The following is a 17,105-nucleotide window of genomic DNA, read 5'->3' as shown; positions in this document are numbered from 1 at the left end:
AAAAGGTGGAGAGAAAACATTTAAAAATTTTCTGCCTATTAGGATAGTTCCTCATTTTCATTATTAGTCCTCTGCAGGGCATATGAGGATGATGATGGCCCTCACCTCTAAGTTTAGTTCCTATTTTGAAAAACTCAGGCATCAGACAGATGGAGATCAATATATCAGCTTTAACACTGATAAAGCTAATTGGAGAATGTGACTTAGATGTGTGGCCACAATGGGGCTTCCTAATATTTACCTGTCAAATCAAGACCTCAGAAAGACTCCCCTGAGCAAGGGTGACTCTAAAAGGAGACCCGTTACCCATCATTGCACCTCTCACATCCACAGTGGGGAGGGAGGACGAGAGGTCTCAGGATCTGCCTCTTAAAGGCCAGCCTAGGCCCTGACGTGCAGAGAAGGTAGGAGTTAAGTAGGATGCAAAGGCTGCTGTGAAAGAGGAGGACAAGGTTGTGCTAGAGGTACTCAATTCCTGCTTTCCAATTTTACCAATGGGATATATTCCTTGGCTCAAGTAACCTGTGAGGCTATAAACCAGAGAAGCCATAAATTCCTAGATAAGGCAAAACAAAACAAAAACAAAAACCTCCCTGAAGGTGCATCGTAAAGTGCATGTAAACATTCATAAGCAGGACAGCTATCTGTACTAAAGTGCTCCTACTATTACCAGTAACCTCAAAGAAACCTGTTTACAATCTTGTAAATCTCGACTTGTCTCTGTGCCTTCTTTGTCCATATAACCCCTGTAACCCTGTGGGTGGGCACTGAGTGCTACTCTGAATGTCCTGTGGCTGCCCAGGATCAGCTTCCCAGTTTGTAAGTTCCCTAATAAAGTGTTAGTATTTTGCTCTATGGAGTGGCCTGCTTTGTTTTTCAGTCTTAAGAGCCTTTCAAACTTTGGTGGAACCTATTCTATAGGTTCCTAGCCAGACAGAACCCATCTTGAGTTTGAATAGGACTCATTTTGTCATCTCCATTCAGAAATTAGAATAGATTTTTTGTACTTGCTGTAATGTCCTAATTGGATAAATAATAGCATCTCTTAGTTGTCAAAATTATTCACATTAATACTCAGTTCAGACAATACTTGAAAGCACCCTTCTTAGCACATTGTGTCCCCTTTGTGATGAATGGCATGATTAAACTTTGTCTCTCCCTTAACATGATTAAGAAGAATCAGTTATTAGATAAAGGTGCAGAATAAAGACAAATACATGTACAGCAGAAGCCTCAAGTCACTGCCTGAACAAATGCACCCAGACTGTGGGCATAAATGACCTCACAGCATGTTCCTGGAGTGGCCACAGAGTATACAGTTTGGGACTTTACGTAAAGAGCAGAGCTGACACTAGTGGAGAAGAGAACAGATGAGTGGGAAAATGTTACAGCAAGCTTGTGCAAAATAAAAGGCTATCATCACTGAGAGAAGCAACTACAAAATGTAAGTATTTTTATATGTGATCCAGGATCTTTTTGCCTCTATTCATCTTACATTAATGTCTTATTTATAGAGTTAGCCCTGGGAGATTAATGTTTCCAAGAGGAATTCAAGTTCAGGTCTTTTATTGATGGATCAATCAAAAATATTTTTTCAATATCCCTTAACATAAAGGGATATTGTGCTAGGTGTGACAAGCAAGATGCACTATAATAGTTCTCCATCCTTGCCTTCAGATGGCCTACACTATAGTTGGGGAGATAATCCTCACAATTGTACCTACCAAGGAGCGTGACTGAGGAATCAGTGTCATAAAGACCAGAAGTAATCCCATTGGCAATTCAACACTCTGGGGAAAAAATGAGATGTACAGAGCCAGACAGATCTGCTTGTGGTTTCCACCTCCACCACCCACTAGCTATGTGATCTTGAACAACTTACTGAACTTTCTTATGCCTCCGATTCTACATCTGTAAATAGAGTAAATTATATATGTGTGTGTGTGTGTGAGGTTTTAGCACAGAGTCTGGCCAACAGTAGATACAATAGATGACACCTTTTGTTTTTTATGATTTTAATCAGGACCATGAATATCAGGTATATTTTTGCTATTGTTTTGTTATCGAATTTGTGATTTTCTCTCCTCATTACGATGCACACTGAAGATGTAGGTCTATTCCCTTGGTTGAATTCGTGAGCATGTTTAGGTGAAAAGGGCCAGGAAAGATGGGCTGGGAACCAGCACAGTTGGAAAGTGTGGAGACCTGGAATTCTGTCCAGTTCTTCTTGTCATTGCAAATGATACTTTAAGTAAATTGCCTAATTATTCCAAGCCTCAGGTTTAAAATTTACCAAATGGGAAAGGTGGAAGAAATTTCTACTTATTGAGTGTCAGGCACCATGACAAGCAATTCTACATATACTATCTAAATCTTTCAAAGAACCCTGTTTCATCTCCATTTTACAGATGAGGAAACTGCATGAAATCTATTGCCCAAAGTCTCACAGTAAGGCAGAGCCACTCAGTGGTAAGGCCATAGGCTTGAACTCAGATCAACTCAGCTCAAATGCATCCTGGCCAGTGCTACCTTGACTAAGCTACTCTGCATCACTTCACCTCAATCCCTTTATCTGTAAAATGGGCATAACAACACCCAACCTTTGGACTTGTCAGTGTTAAAATTAAATACTCTATGTTAAGTATCCAGATCAGTACCTGGCACATAGTTGATGCTCACTGAATGGTACCTATAAGGTCAAGATGGGTGCATGGCAAGAATGCATTCTCTGGATCTGGAGACAGATCCAGGGGAATAATGTTGGCCTAGATGTTCTTCTTTGAAGGCCCTGGTATCGTCTCCTGCACCCCTGCCTTTTATGCTCTTCAGGTAGGTACATTGTGTGGTAGTTCATGGCATGTAGAGGCTTGATTATTCCTGGCACAGTAGCTGAATGAGCTTTGAACCCAATTCTCCTGCCTTCCCGTGTTTATGGCTGAGTTGATGTCCAACTCACAGCAGTTCTCAGGGGTGTACAAAGTCACCCACTTTATACCAGGGTCATGAGCGTCATTAAAAAGCATATTTAATGAGCACCTACTATTTTGCCAGCACTCTTCAATGTACGGGGTTACATAAATAAACAAGAGAGATAAAGATTCCTACAGAGCTTAAAATTCAGCAGAGGGAAAGAGACAAATATAATAAATAAGCAAATTATATAGTATGTGAGAAAATGATCAAGGTGCTATCGAAAAAAGAAAAAAGAGACCAGAATAAGGGGATTGAGAGCATGGGGGATGGGTAGATTTTGAGAGCTTTTAAATTGATTTTCATAGAGTCTCACACACTGGCATCATAATTAATATTACCTCACAGATAATAGCTCTGAGCTGAATCTGCAGATGTTTAATGCTGCTTTGTGTGAAAAGTGGATTGAAATGATAATTTAAGGATAATTGCTCTAATTGACGTGTTGTATCAGAGAGGCAATGAGCTCACTGGAGGGATGGGAAGGTGTATTTGTGTTCAAGAATGTTCAACTTCATTTATTTAAATGGATATACCTTTTTTCTGGATGAGAGGTAACCCTTCCAAGTAATCATGAGCAATTCCCTCATTTGTTCTCCCCTGGTAGGTAGGATGGGGAGGAAGCAGCTTTGAGAACCCTCACAATCAGCAGCCAAAGATCCAAGAAGGAGAGAGCTCAGTCAGTGGCTTGAAACAGCACCATTATGCTTATTATTTTGACCAGTTCACATGCAGATGGCAGAAACTCATGAGAAATTTTTTGCTATGCAGTATCAACAGATGAAAAAGATGACACTATGTGCAAAGCCTTGTAATTAATTCATTCCCTAAGGTTTTCAAACAACCACTAAAAATCATGTTGCAGAAGAATATAATTACCTGGAAAGATAAGCAGAATATACTGTGAAGTGAAAAAAAAAAAAGTATGTATGATATGACACTATTTTTGATACTATTATTTATATATAAATGGAAAGAGGCCAAATTATTAACAGAGGTTATCTCTGGGTGGGGGCTTATGGGTAATTCTTATTTTCTTATTTTTACAATCAACATGTCATTTTTACAATTAGAATAAATAAGCAAAATTATATTTTAAACAACAAATAAATCCAGTCACCCATACCTATATCAGCCTTGTTCTTACCACAAGGCCTGAAATTCCTTTGACTACTGGTAGGCTGTACCTCCCCTGCACGGTGTGTGTCTGTTTTAGGAGGGGAACACATCAGTGTTGTGCTAGTAAATATTTAACAGCTGGCTCTCCAGGACAAACGAAAAAGCCCTGATTTTTAGTATTTGACAAATAATCTCCTTGATGTAAATATTCCCACTATGGCCAATGTCATGGTACGAGTGCCATGTTACTGAATGTACTGGGAAATCCAGAATTGGAATCTCATTACAATTAAATGAAAAGAAAGGAAGAAAGGAAGGAAGGAAGGAAGGAAGGAAGGAAGAAGGCTAACTTATAAGAAAAGGGTAACAAATGCCCTGTTAGCAAGAAACTGTGCATCATGTCACTGTATGAGGATTTGGGAAGATATGCTCACAATTAGCTCTTGTGAGACTTTATGTTCTCACTGTAACACACCCTGGATCTCTCTCATATCTGCCTGAACACAGTTAGACATGAAGCAAAATTAATTAGCCCTATATATTGTTGGCTCACCAATGCTCCTGTTTTCTCTAGGAAAGGAAGAGGCAGATCCAACCAATTTTTGTGCCCAGATTCATGATTTTTTTTCCATACATGAGGTGCCATATCCATTGCTTCAGGGACTTTTCAGAAGTTCTGTGGGAAGGAGGAAGATATCATCCCACTTCAACACAGCCCCGTTGCTGTATGTGGGTGGGGGTGGAGCTTTAATGCACGAGAAAGGCGACAGGCACACCCTCTGAAGCCAGACGGTCACAAAGAAGTCACAAGGCAATGACGTTCACACAGAGAAACTAATGATATAGATGGGGTCAGGTCACGGCAGGGACTCCATGCTGTAAAATGATGACTCTCATTTATTGAGAATCTACTACATGCCACGAGCTATCACAACACCCCATGAACCAGGCACTGTTGTCAACCCCACTTTACAGACACGATAACTGCACAAAATCACAAAGATGTTGCTCATTCAAACCCAGGCTCATCTGATTCCCCAGAACTAGATTCTCAACAGCATGACACTATGCTGCCTCCTACCGAGTGGGTCAGGACCCTAGAAAGCCTCTGTGTGAGAAATTACTCTAGCCAAGACACTGTTACATGTTTGCAAATCTATCTCATTTTCCTCTTACGTGCACAGCTAAACTTTATTTCCCAGGTGAGATAGGCTGGGGCCCTGTGACTGAGCCTCAGTCAAGGAAGTGAGGGCAAAAGTAATGTGAGCCACTCCTAAGCCTGGCCCACCCAGGCCTCACATGAACAATCCTCCACTCTATTTTTCCCATCCATGGTGACTTTCGAAGATATATTTTGAATATGGAGGTACCACAAAATGTGAGGAACCTGGGTTTCTAAATGACTGTGGTTAAGTCACTGAGATTTGAGTTTTATTTGTTAAAGCAGCATGGCATAGTATACTCTAATTTATTCACTTGTCTCACTGAAACTTTTAGATTAAAGGGAGATGTGGTCAGAGTCTTGCTCTGCTCAGGTATCTCTGAGAAGAGCCCTCCAGACTTCCATATACCCTCCCCATATACCTCTATTATAGCCCCTACTGTGCTGAATTGCAATTTGAGCATTGTGTGTTTTTCTGTGAGCTCTTAAAGGCAGAGCTGGGCCACGAAGCTAGTCTGGGCTGACCTTTGTTTGGCGTGCTGATCGGATCTTGCACATTAGCCTGCAATCATCTGAAATGAAGGACCATCAGAAACCAGTAGAGCATTTTGATATTGCTGCAGTGTTTCTCTGGAGGTTTTATTATTGCTACCATTACTGTTATTATTATTATTATTATTTCTCTGTTCTCTTATCTCCCATCTTGTGTGCTCCTTTTGCTCCAATCCCTGGAAGGAAACTCTTTCCATTGAGATTATAAAATAGTGCCTCACCTCTCCCTGGAAAATTACATTTTAAAGTTGACCGTGGACAGAAAGACTTTGGTTTTGGCTCCTGGGAGGGGAAGTCAGGTAGCACGAGCCAGTCAAAAAACTTGGGGTGAAGACAAGGGAGCATGAGATCCCTGCCTGCCCCTGAAAGCCCACCCCTGGCTATTGCCAGCCAGAAGTCTGTTTGTGACTGTTATGGGCCAGGGCAGCAATCTGTACTTTTATCCCTTCTTGCACTTACCGTATTTTATAACCATATACTTTCATGATTACTTGATGCCTGTTTATCTCTTCACCAGACTGCAATTCCCCTAAGGACAAGGATTGTCTGTTTTTGTTCACACTAGAAGTCCAGTACCCAGAAAGGCCTGTTTCTGTGTTGTGGGCAGAAAATGCGTCAGCCTGTCCTGGGGACTGTACTTAGGCTGCTTGCTCAGAGCTGTGCTATCAGGGAGTGACAGTGAGAACAGAACTAATGATGTGGAGCCCTGTGCTAGACACTTCACAGAGTGCTCTAAAGCCTACAGCACTCTGTGAAGCACTTGGGGTCATCCCAGTTTTACAGAGTTTCCTGCTAGGAAGTGGTAAAGCTGGGATTTGGACAGGGTGTGGCTGACACCCAGGCTTCTGCCCTTTCCATCAGATGCCCTCCCCTTCCACTACACAATTGTGTTTGCTCAACCCTTTTCTTCCCCTTTCTCAGCCAGTCAGTGGGGGTCAGAATAGAGCCAGGGGCAGGGGGTCAGAATGCAGCCCTCCCTGAGATTCTGGTTCATGAGCCTTAAGAAGACCCCTGATCCTCCTTTAGACTCTGCAGATGGCTCTCAACCTGGTGCTGAAAAGATTTGTAGGCTCTCGCTATCACCTTTTCAGTTCCAGTTACAGAAAGAAGGCAGTGGGAGGGTGAAAAGGGAAGCTGCAACCGAAAGCCTTCAGAGGCTGCTGAGAGACTTTATGAGAAACTAGAAACACCAGAAAGCCTTCTGAAGAAAGGATCATGCCACTCCTATCACTACGCTCTTGCTTGTCCCCGTCCCCCCATATATCAGTCTGTCTGTCTGACTCTCTCTCTTTCTGATGACCTATGTCTTGAATATGTTGCTGTTCTTCCACCATGTGTTTTATGAGACACCCTCCTACTAAACTGGCTCACTGGACCAAGATTTTTGTACGCAAGTGCTCTTGGAGACCATCGAGTCACGTTAGAAAGCCAGGGACTAGGATTCCACAGGCCAAGCAGCTAATCCCCTTCTACAAATAGCTGCCTTAGAGAGTGCAGGCTTGTCTTAGTACTCAGCTGGTTCAGGCTGATCTTTTTAGTGTGCTGAGGGTCGGCGTTAGGCTGGTCACTGCCTGCATCTTAGCCTGGCCTCTGCTACAAGGTGGATACCCTAAAAATCTTGAGCGTAGACTCAAAATCTACATTTTGTGGATTTAGAATACAGTCAAAAAACAATCTTGGTGGTGCGTAAAGAGCTCTTTGAAATCCTTCATCTCTAAATACATCTAGAAACGAGAATCATGCCAATGTTGAAGGCAAATTTTCCCTTTGAAAATGTGTAATGCCACCACCTTCATTTATTGGGTCTGGTTCCAGGGGCATGGAGAGAGTGACATTTTACCCCTTCTCCCTCCCTTGCTTGAATTTTTGGTTTCAGTGGTTCCGTAAGCTTCTATAGTGAAATAAATAACTCGTGTATGGTTAAGGATCTGTCAGCACTACTGAGCTCAACTTAAAACAAGATAGACAAGAGTCCCATTTCCTCTTGTATCGTCCAGAAGAGACAAAAGAAAAACTCTCCAAGTTAATAATATACAAATGCTACAGACTCACTCACATTCTCTCAGGGGAATCTGAAAAACAACCTTGGCCTTCTTCCCAGCTCATTTAAAAGTGAGAAGTCAATGGAATGAAGCTGTTTGTGCCAAACAATAACAGTGATAAATAATGCATGGGCATTTATCATTTCCATGGTCCCTCCCCTCCCTCTTGATCAAGGCCTGGAGTAGCTTTCTCCTCCTCATGCTCATTCCCCACCAGCTGAAGGGTACGTATGAGATGACTGCTGCTTCGCATCCAGCCTCATCGAGAATGGAACCTGGAAGTCACTTGTGCTCTGCAGGACATAGAGGGTTGATGCACCCTGCTGGGATCTGCCCCAAATCTCCATTTGACCAAGGAAGTGCTTCCTGAACAGCATCTACAGCAGGGTTGTGTTTCAGGGAATTGGCCTGTTGGGAAGCTAGGCTGGATACAGACATCAGCAAAGAGGGGGAAGATAATGCTTTGGGTTTGACCAGAAGAAAGGGCACCCAAGACTGAGTTATCACCTTGACTGTGGTCCCTGTTTCTACTATCATTGGACCTTTTTGGAACAGGAAACTCCAGGTTCTTTTCTTGAAGTGCTAGAAGGTTTGGTTGCCTTGGAAAATGTTTCCCAGAGTTTTCTAACCAACAGTCCAAGGAGCTAGACCCTACTGTTGGTAAAGGGGAAAGACAAAGGGTTCCATGAGCAAGTGTGTTTAGGAAATAATTGGGGTAAACAAAGTCAAAAAGGTTTCATTAGTACAGGATTTCTGAGAGCTAAAAAGATGTAATTATAAATTATGAGTCTCTAAAATGGAGGATACAACAAAGGTGGATCCCAAAAATATTTAACCACAGAATTTCTTTTCTGGCATGACTCCTATGAATATCTCTTAGAAGTAATGTTCCGTGGGTCTGCCAGCAATTCTGAACCAACACAAGATAGACAGAGCCTCCTTTCCTACTGAATCATCAATAACAAACAAAAGAAAAACTCTCCAAGATAATAAAATACAAGAGGCAAAAACAAAAAACTTATTAAGATAAATAAATGATCCAATTAATTTTAAAAATATATCATTCAAATCAGGTGATTTAATTACCTTGCTACCTCCTTTAAAAGAGTCACTTACCAGCTGTGTGACCTTGAACAAGATACTTAAGTGTATTCTTTATTTTAAAAATGGGGTAACTGAAGAGATTAAATGAGTTAATATGTATAAAAGCACTAAGAACAATGCCTGGCTCCTGGTAAGTGATATGAGAGTGATTGTTGCTGTTGTTTTGGTTATTTTGGTTATTGTTGTTTGGATTAACAGCCTAAGAGTTTATGACAAAAGACACATCTATCTCAAAGACCATTTTTTAGTTTAGTCAAAGAACATGATGTTGAGGTTGAAGAACATGAATGTTGAGGTCGGAAGCTATGGTTTCAAATCCAGCTGTTGTTTTCTAGCTGCGTGCCCTTGGGCAAGTCATTTCACCTCTGTGTCGGAGGCTCTCATCTATGATATGGAAACATCTTAGTATCTTGAAGGAAAGTTCTGAGGTCTGAATGAGGTGGGGGTTTTATGTAAAGTTCTTAGCACTGAGCCTATCTGCATATTGTAAGCACCCTCAGATATCATCTCATTATCATCATCATTCTTATCACCAGAGCTATCATCTCAATGAATATTGACGACAATGCTGCAGGTTGAGAATTATTACAGATGCAAAATTAAGGCTCAGAGGGATTAAGCAATTTCTTCAAGGTCACACAGCTAGTAAGAGACAGAAGAGACAGAACAAGGATTTGAACCCAATTGTGTCTGGTTTAAAAATCTCTATATGGCTGAGACATTAAATTTTAAAAAAGAAAAATCCATTTGGCCCCCCCACCCCCTTTTTCCCAACCTCCCTTGCATTAGGTTGGGGCCGAGGGAATGAGTTTTGGCAAATGATAATGTAAAAGTGATGAGTCATTTCTGAACTAGGTACTTAAGATTTGTTATGCCTTCTCCTTTTCTTTCTTCCCTGCCATGGCACAATTGGAAGAAACATGTTGATACGGTATATCACCAGACAGAGGGAGGCTGAATTCCTGAATCACCAAATGGAGGAGTACCCTCATCAGCCTTTATTGTGTTAAGCCACTAGGATTTTGCAGTTTGTTGCAGCATCTGGCAATGATCATCACAGTACACAACACTGTTTCCATCATGCTTAAGATTCTCTCCCTGTTCTCAAAGAACTTACCATAATTAGTATGGAATATGACAAAACATCTTTAATAGTGAGGAATATGTCAGTAACTCTATCAGTAAGGATCCAATCAGGAAAACATAAATCACTCATAGTGAACAGAAGAAAGTTAATACAATTTCCAGAGGTTGCCTGCATTCCTCAGCTCATTGGCCCTGCATCACTTTGACCTCGGCTTCTGTTGTCACATTTTCTTCTCACTTTGCTCCTCCTGTATCCCTCTTATAAGAACACTTGCAATTACACTGGGCCAACCCAGATGACCCAGGATAATCTACCATCTCAAAATCCTTAACTTAATCACATGTGCAAAGTCCCCTTTTCCATGCAAGGCAACATATTCACAGATTTCAGGGATTAGGATGTGGACATCTTTAGAAGGCCATTATCCTACCTACCACAAGAGAGTTGGGCTCAACCAACTCTAAAAGACTGCATAGGATTGAAGAAAGTAAAGAAGGGCATGGAGACCATGGAGCTCTAGTCAGGGGGATTGGCAAGCACAAAGACACAAGGGCGGAGAAGAATGAGATCCAGTGTGGGACAGGATATAGAAAAATTGTGACTGGGCAGAGGGCTCATGTTGGGCCACTGAGAAACATAAATCTAGAAAGGAATGTGGTAGACCAGATGGTGGAAAGCTTTGATTTTGAAATTTATGTTGCAGTTAATGGGAAAATCTGAAAGAGTGTTGAGCAAAGGAATGGTGAAACAAAAGCTCATAATAATGTAAATAATGACAATAGCCAAGATTTATCGAGACTCAGAACTTCCAGGTTAAGTTTTTCACATTCAATATCTCATTCATATATACCACAGACCTGTGTGGTAGGAACTATTAAGATCTCCATTGTACAGATAAGAAAACTGAGAACTAGAGAGCTTTAAAATTTGCCCAAGGTCACATGTTTGGTAATGATGGAACTGTGATTTGAACCAACCAATCTGCCTTCGGAACCTGAGTTTTTAACTCCTAAGCAAGTGCACAATGTAGAATCAGTGGCGGCAGGCTGGAGGCAGGGGAGCTGGTCTAAAAGCTTCTATGGTGACTTGGGCAGGATGCGATGCGGGCTGATTCACGGCCATGGCTTTGAGAAGGGAAAGTAACTCTGAACCTTCAGAATGAGTTATGTCTTTCCCAGGTGTTAGTTTTCCCAGATTTTACCAGCTCTATGGAATACCTAGATAAGACCAGAACAGGACTCCTCAGAAAATTATAGGCTTTTCTATAATCCTCATAGACAGACATTGGAGAAGTTAATTTTGAATTTTCGTGAATAGAAATACTAGTGGAATTAAAACAACTATGAAGTGCCATTCCACACCCATCAGATGAAAGAACATTTACAATTCTGAGAACACCAAATTGGCACAGATGTGGGGTATGGGAACTCATGCCCTGCTGATGAGGGAGGGATTTTTAAAGTCTCTTTGGAGAATGACAAATTGGCAGCGGCTTCTAAAGGTCAGGTGCTCATACCCCATCAGCCTGCCATTGCACTTAAAGCTACCTTAGAGGATTTTTGTCACAATTACATAGGGGACACTTTCTGATATGTTTTGTTGTGTGTGACAACAAAATAGTGAAAACAAGCCACCTGTCTGTTAGTAGAGAGATAGAGCCACGGTTAATTCAAACCTTTGAAAAGCATAAAGCAGTTAAAATAAATGTACTTGGACTATCTATCAACTCTTCTGTCAGCATGGATAAATCTCAAAAATGTAATGTTGAAAGAAAGGAAATTTTAAGTCATAGGTATAACAAATGCACATAAAATTTTAAAATACAAACCTAGTATATAACTTTTTATGGATACATACACACATAGTAAAGTGACAAAAACATTTAAGGCAGGAATATTCATGAATTGTGGGGATATGAAAAAGGGAGCGAGAAATGAGGGTGGGGCTTTACTGTATCTGTAACATTTTGTTACTTGAAAACAAAAAGAAAAGAGACATTTAAAGGGTATTCCTAAAATGTTAAATGATTGCTAAATCTGGGTGGGGAATATGCTTGTGCTATTATTGATTTTCTAAACTCATGTGTTTCCATGCTGTAAAATAGTCAAATGATTTCATAATTTAAATTAGGAAAGAAACTAAAGGGGACCTAATAATAATTATACCCAGCTCACTAGGTTGTTTTGAGGATTAAATGAGATACTATTATCTAAACTACCTTGCATAGGGAGCCTGGGTCTATAATCTAGATGTGGGGCTCAGAAAAGGCAGACTCCCTTCCTCGCAGCTTTCCTATCCCACTTTGACATTTATGTAAGGATTTAGGTCCACAAAAGTCTTTTATGGTCATCATTTCATTTCATCCTCATAACAGCCTAGCGAGTGGGGAAGATAGCCTGAGTGCCATTTTAAGACATGAGGTCCCAGGTTGAGGGAGGAACCAGATCATCCAGTATCCTGCCCATGTCTTTTCCCACTATTATTCCAAGATGGAGCAGCAGTGGCTTGTCAAGGGTCAAAGGAAGCTCATCTTTCTGCAGTGTGATAGTAAATTCTGCTGACATGCCTGATCACAGGATAGTGAGAGCTGGATTGGAGGGAGCAGGGCTACTCCCAGCAATTCCTCCACTGGCTGGCTTGCAAATCTCCTAAGCTTTCTGCCTGAGTATTCCCGTTCATAAAATGGATATAAAATACCACTTTCTCCCTATCACACAGCTTCCCCTCTTCCCCATAAATGCTTGAGAAATCTGTGTGGATCAGATGAAATCGCATGTGTAGATGTGCTTTGGAAATAAGGATGCTATAATAATTGCAAAATGCTATTGTTATCGCATAAATGGGCTGTTGGACTTAATGTTGTGATATTTCAATGTTTCCAAATGGATCCTTTTTAAAATTCAGACAAAAAGGGAGAAAGGGGAAAACCTTAGCCATTTTAGAGACCAATCTGACGAAAAGTCCAAGGGAGGATTTCTAAGTGCAAAGAGCCAGTTCAACTAAGACTAAAATCAAAAAGTTATGTTTGTGTGTGACATGTGGATACCATAATGTCAATTTCAATAAGTAGCTTCAATTTATTTACATTGTTTTCCATGCTGTAAAAGTAATTTCTAATTTACAATATCTGATATGATTCATTAATCTAGAAAATTAGATTTCTAGGAGAACATGGGCTATGTTTCCAAAAATTAAAATCTAACTCTGTTTTTCCTTCAAAGAAACTTTTAGGTTTGTGAATGCAGAACAAATCAATTTAGCAAAACAATTGCTCCTGTGTTTATAAAAACACGTTTGACTTAGTTGTCATAGAGTTATAGGAAGTGCAGGGCAGCCTGTGATAGCTAGAGCAGGAGAACTGATGACAATGGAAGAGTGTTAATTAACAGTGAGGAGCAAGGAGATGCATCTCCACCATTGAGGCAGGGCTCTAGAACACAGGTAAAACCTACTATCTGCCCATGACTTGAAAGCTGATATCTGGGATGGGTAACTTTTAGTGGCGTATCAGCTTGTCACCAAGCATTTCAAAGAAATACTTTGCAGAAAATCAGGGAGAACTAGGAAGGAATTTTCCAGCATGTACTTGGCGGAGGCAGATGGCTGTCTTTGGAACTGCTAATGCCAAGGAAACAGCAGGCTTCATGCTGCTGACTTGCCGGGTCTCTCACCTGCCCAAAGGGGATAATAACTATGCCCCCAGGGCAGTTTTGAAATTTCAGTAGGTAGCATATTATAAAGTCTTTGTAATGCTTTACATGTGAACCAAAGTACAGTGGTATTTTTCCTAAGAAATATTTTAAGGACAGGATGCCACTCCCCATCCAGGACAAGATGGATACTATTCTTTCAAATGAAGTTATTTTTCTGAGTCCACTCAAGGCACTTCATAAAGGCTTTCTGAAGTGATCCTTTGAGAGCAAGAAGAGGGGTTGGGCAGAAAAGTAAATTACTTCTCACTGATGACAGTAATGGAAAACAAAGCTCAGGAGAAATTTATAATAATAATTTCTATTTTACTGGGCAATGGATTTCATTTAGATTGATATGCACTGAGTATAATTACCCAGTTCCTTACTGTATGCCTCGTGTCTAAAACAATTCTTCCCAAGCTATACATTATAAGCATTTGCACAAACCGATTGGTTATTGCTTGGATTTTTTACAATAATGATTCAGTCCTCTGAGTCTCTGGTTTTTATATGTAGTACAACATGTGTCTTTAGAACAACTTTAATTTAATATTAGAGAAATTAGATATGCTTATAATCAAACCACATTATTCATACAAGATAAGCAGCCACACTTTCAAATGCTTTTATTGCATACTTTAGTTTGTTTTCTTTTAGGGATTGAATCAACTTGATTAGGTATTGTTGTTGCTCAATTTAAGCTTTGCCTTTCTTTTTGCCTTTCTTTTCAAAATACTTCCTGATATACCACATCTCGATTCATATGCATTTCTATAAATTTACACTTGGCTATATTCACATGTGTCCCACTTTAAAGCATGGATGTGTAAAAGACTCAAGTTTTATGACATTATATCTCTTTAGCTGTATAACAAAGCACCTCCAAATTTAGTTCCTTAAAACAACAGCCGTTTATTAGCTCAAGATTCGGTGGGTTGGCAATTTGGCCTGGGCCACCCACCTGGGAAGTTCTTTTGATGGTCTTGGCTGGTGGATGACCTTATTTAGGTGTCCCCCAGTTAGCTGGAGGGCAGTTAGGATAATTGGGCCAAATGTCACTCATCATCCATTAGGCTAGCCTAGGCTTCTTCACACTGTGACAGCCTCCTGGTTCCCAAAGGCAGAAGGGCAAGCCCAGCTGTGCAAGCCCCTTTCCAGTTTCTGCTAACGTCAAATTTTCTCTGGTCGCTTTGGCGAAAGCAAGCCACCATGACCAAGCCACAGATGGAAGGAGACTACCTGAGGGCATGGACACAGGGAGATGTGAGTAAAGTGAAGGCTTTCACCAGCAACAGTCTACCACAAGCAGTAAGGTCTATTATTATTCTAACATTCCTATATTGTTCTCTCCTTCTGATTGACACCTTTCCTGCACCTTCCTTTTCTCAGTGATATTTCAGAAGGAAGTCCTAACACATGCCCTTCCATTCTCCACCGCATCTAATGGGGGAAGGACTTTGTTACTTATCATCCCAGCCTGAACTTGGAGGTCCATTGACCTTGGAATTGGGCCAAATGTGAGGGGTTTTCCTATATCAGCCTAAACTAAGCATTGAGCCACAGAGACAACACTAGCTTTGACATTTCAAACTCAAACAAGGAGTAGCACTGATGAACTGCAGATTACCTTCACTGATGAAAGGAGACACATCATATAAATAAGTGAATCATTTTCATGCTTCAAAAATATCATAAATCAAAAGTCCACTTCGTATTTTATAATGAATTGAACTATTTATATCTCAAGAAGTGGTTTATTTCTATGGGGTTGATGGGTCAAATGGTATGTGTAATATTAAATAGATACTGCCAGACTGCTTTCCACAAAAGATTTAACAATTCACATTTCTACCAGCAATGTATGAATATACCCTCAAATTCTCCAACTGGAATATGTAATGAGGTTTCCACAATTTTTGTCAGTTTGTTAGGCATGTGGTGTTTCATTGTTACTTTAATTTGTATTTCCCTAACCATTAGTGAGTTTGAGAAGTTTTAAATGTATGTGCTGGCCATTGGGATTTAATTGTCTTTGAATTGCTTATTCATATTTTTGGCCCATTTTTCTGTTCAATTTGTTTCTTTTTCTTGTTAGTTTGCAAGCCCTCTTTGTATACAATAAAAGTTATTTTTTTTCTGGTTGCACCACAATTTTCCCCCAATTCACAGTTAACTTATTTATTTATTTTTGCTATGCACAGGCTTTTAGAAAATTAGTTTTGCCTAAGCAAGTATGTTTATTTGTTTTTAAATGGTTTCTGGAATCTCTGTCTTGGTTAATAAAGTTTCTCCTGGCTTTAGATTATATACGTAATCTCCTTGTTTTTATAATAAAATTTTTACATTTTTCATGTTTACAATTATATCTTTCATCTATCTGGAATTTATTTTTGTAGGTGCTGTAATATGGAGGTGCAATGTTATTTTCTTCATCATGGATAACCAGTTATCCTATCACCATTTGCATCCTTTCCCCACTGAATTTAAATAGCATCTTTATCATCCATTAAATTTTAATATATACTGGGATTTCCTTCTGCATCCTCTATTCTATTTTATCTAGTTCTGTGGCATTTCCATTTAAATTTGATTATACTGTACTCTAGTATCTGATAGGGCAATCCTGCCACTCATGTTTTTGCAAATTAATGTTGAACAATTTTTTTTCTTTCATATAAATGTCTATATAATTTAAAAAAATCTCTGTTAGGTTATTAATTCTGAGGAAATTGATACTTTTGAGCTATTAAGTCTCCAAGAATATACAATGTCTTTTCCTTATTCGTATCTTGTTTTATGTCCTTAATGACAGCTCATAGTTTTTTATTTTTTAACATAGATCCTGTGTCCTGAGTCCTTCTTGTTGAATCTGAGCCTTTATATAGTTTGTATATATTTATAAACTTGATAGTTTCGTTTAATAGTGTGGGTGAATTTTTTTTCTATCTTTTTTTCTTGGTGCTAAATAATATGGTCTAGAGGCAATACAGCATAATGGTTAAGATCATGGATTTTGGAGCAAGATTGCTTAGGTTCAAATCCCAGCTCTACTCTTACTACCTAAGTATGGCTTTAGACATGCTTGCTATGTAACCTCTCTGTGCCTCATTTTCCTCATTTGTAAAATGGGAATAATGGTACCCACCTAGAGCACAGATTCATACTTCCTCCTCCATAGTGGACTGTTAATCCTGGGATGTGGCTGTCCAGTTCCTAGATTCTGTTGTATTCATGGGTCCAAGTGATTGAGTTTAGGCCAACAGAATGTGGCAGAAGTGTTGTTCACCAGCTCTAGTCCTGGCTCATAAATACCGCTCAGAGCTTCTCTTATTCTCCAACTGGATATAAATGCCCAGGGCAAGCTTAGGAGCCTCCTA

This window comes from Choloepus didactylus, chromosome 15 (assembly GCF_015220235.1).
Source record: "Choloepus didactylus isolate mChoDid1 chromosome 15, mChoDid1.pri, whole genome shotgun sequence".
NCBI lineage: Eukaryota > Metazoa > Chordata > Mammalia > Pilosa > Megalonychidae > Choloepus > Choloepus didactylus.
This window is presented reverse-complemented; position numbering follows the sequence as displayed.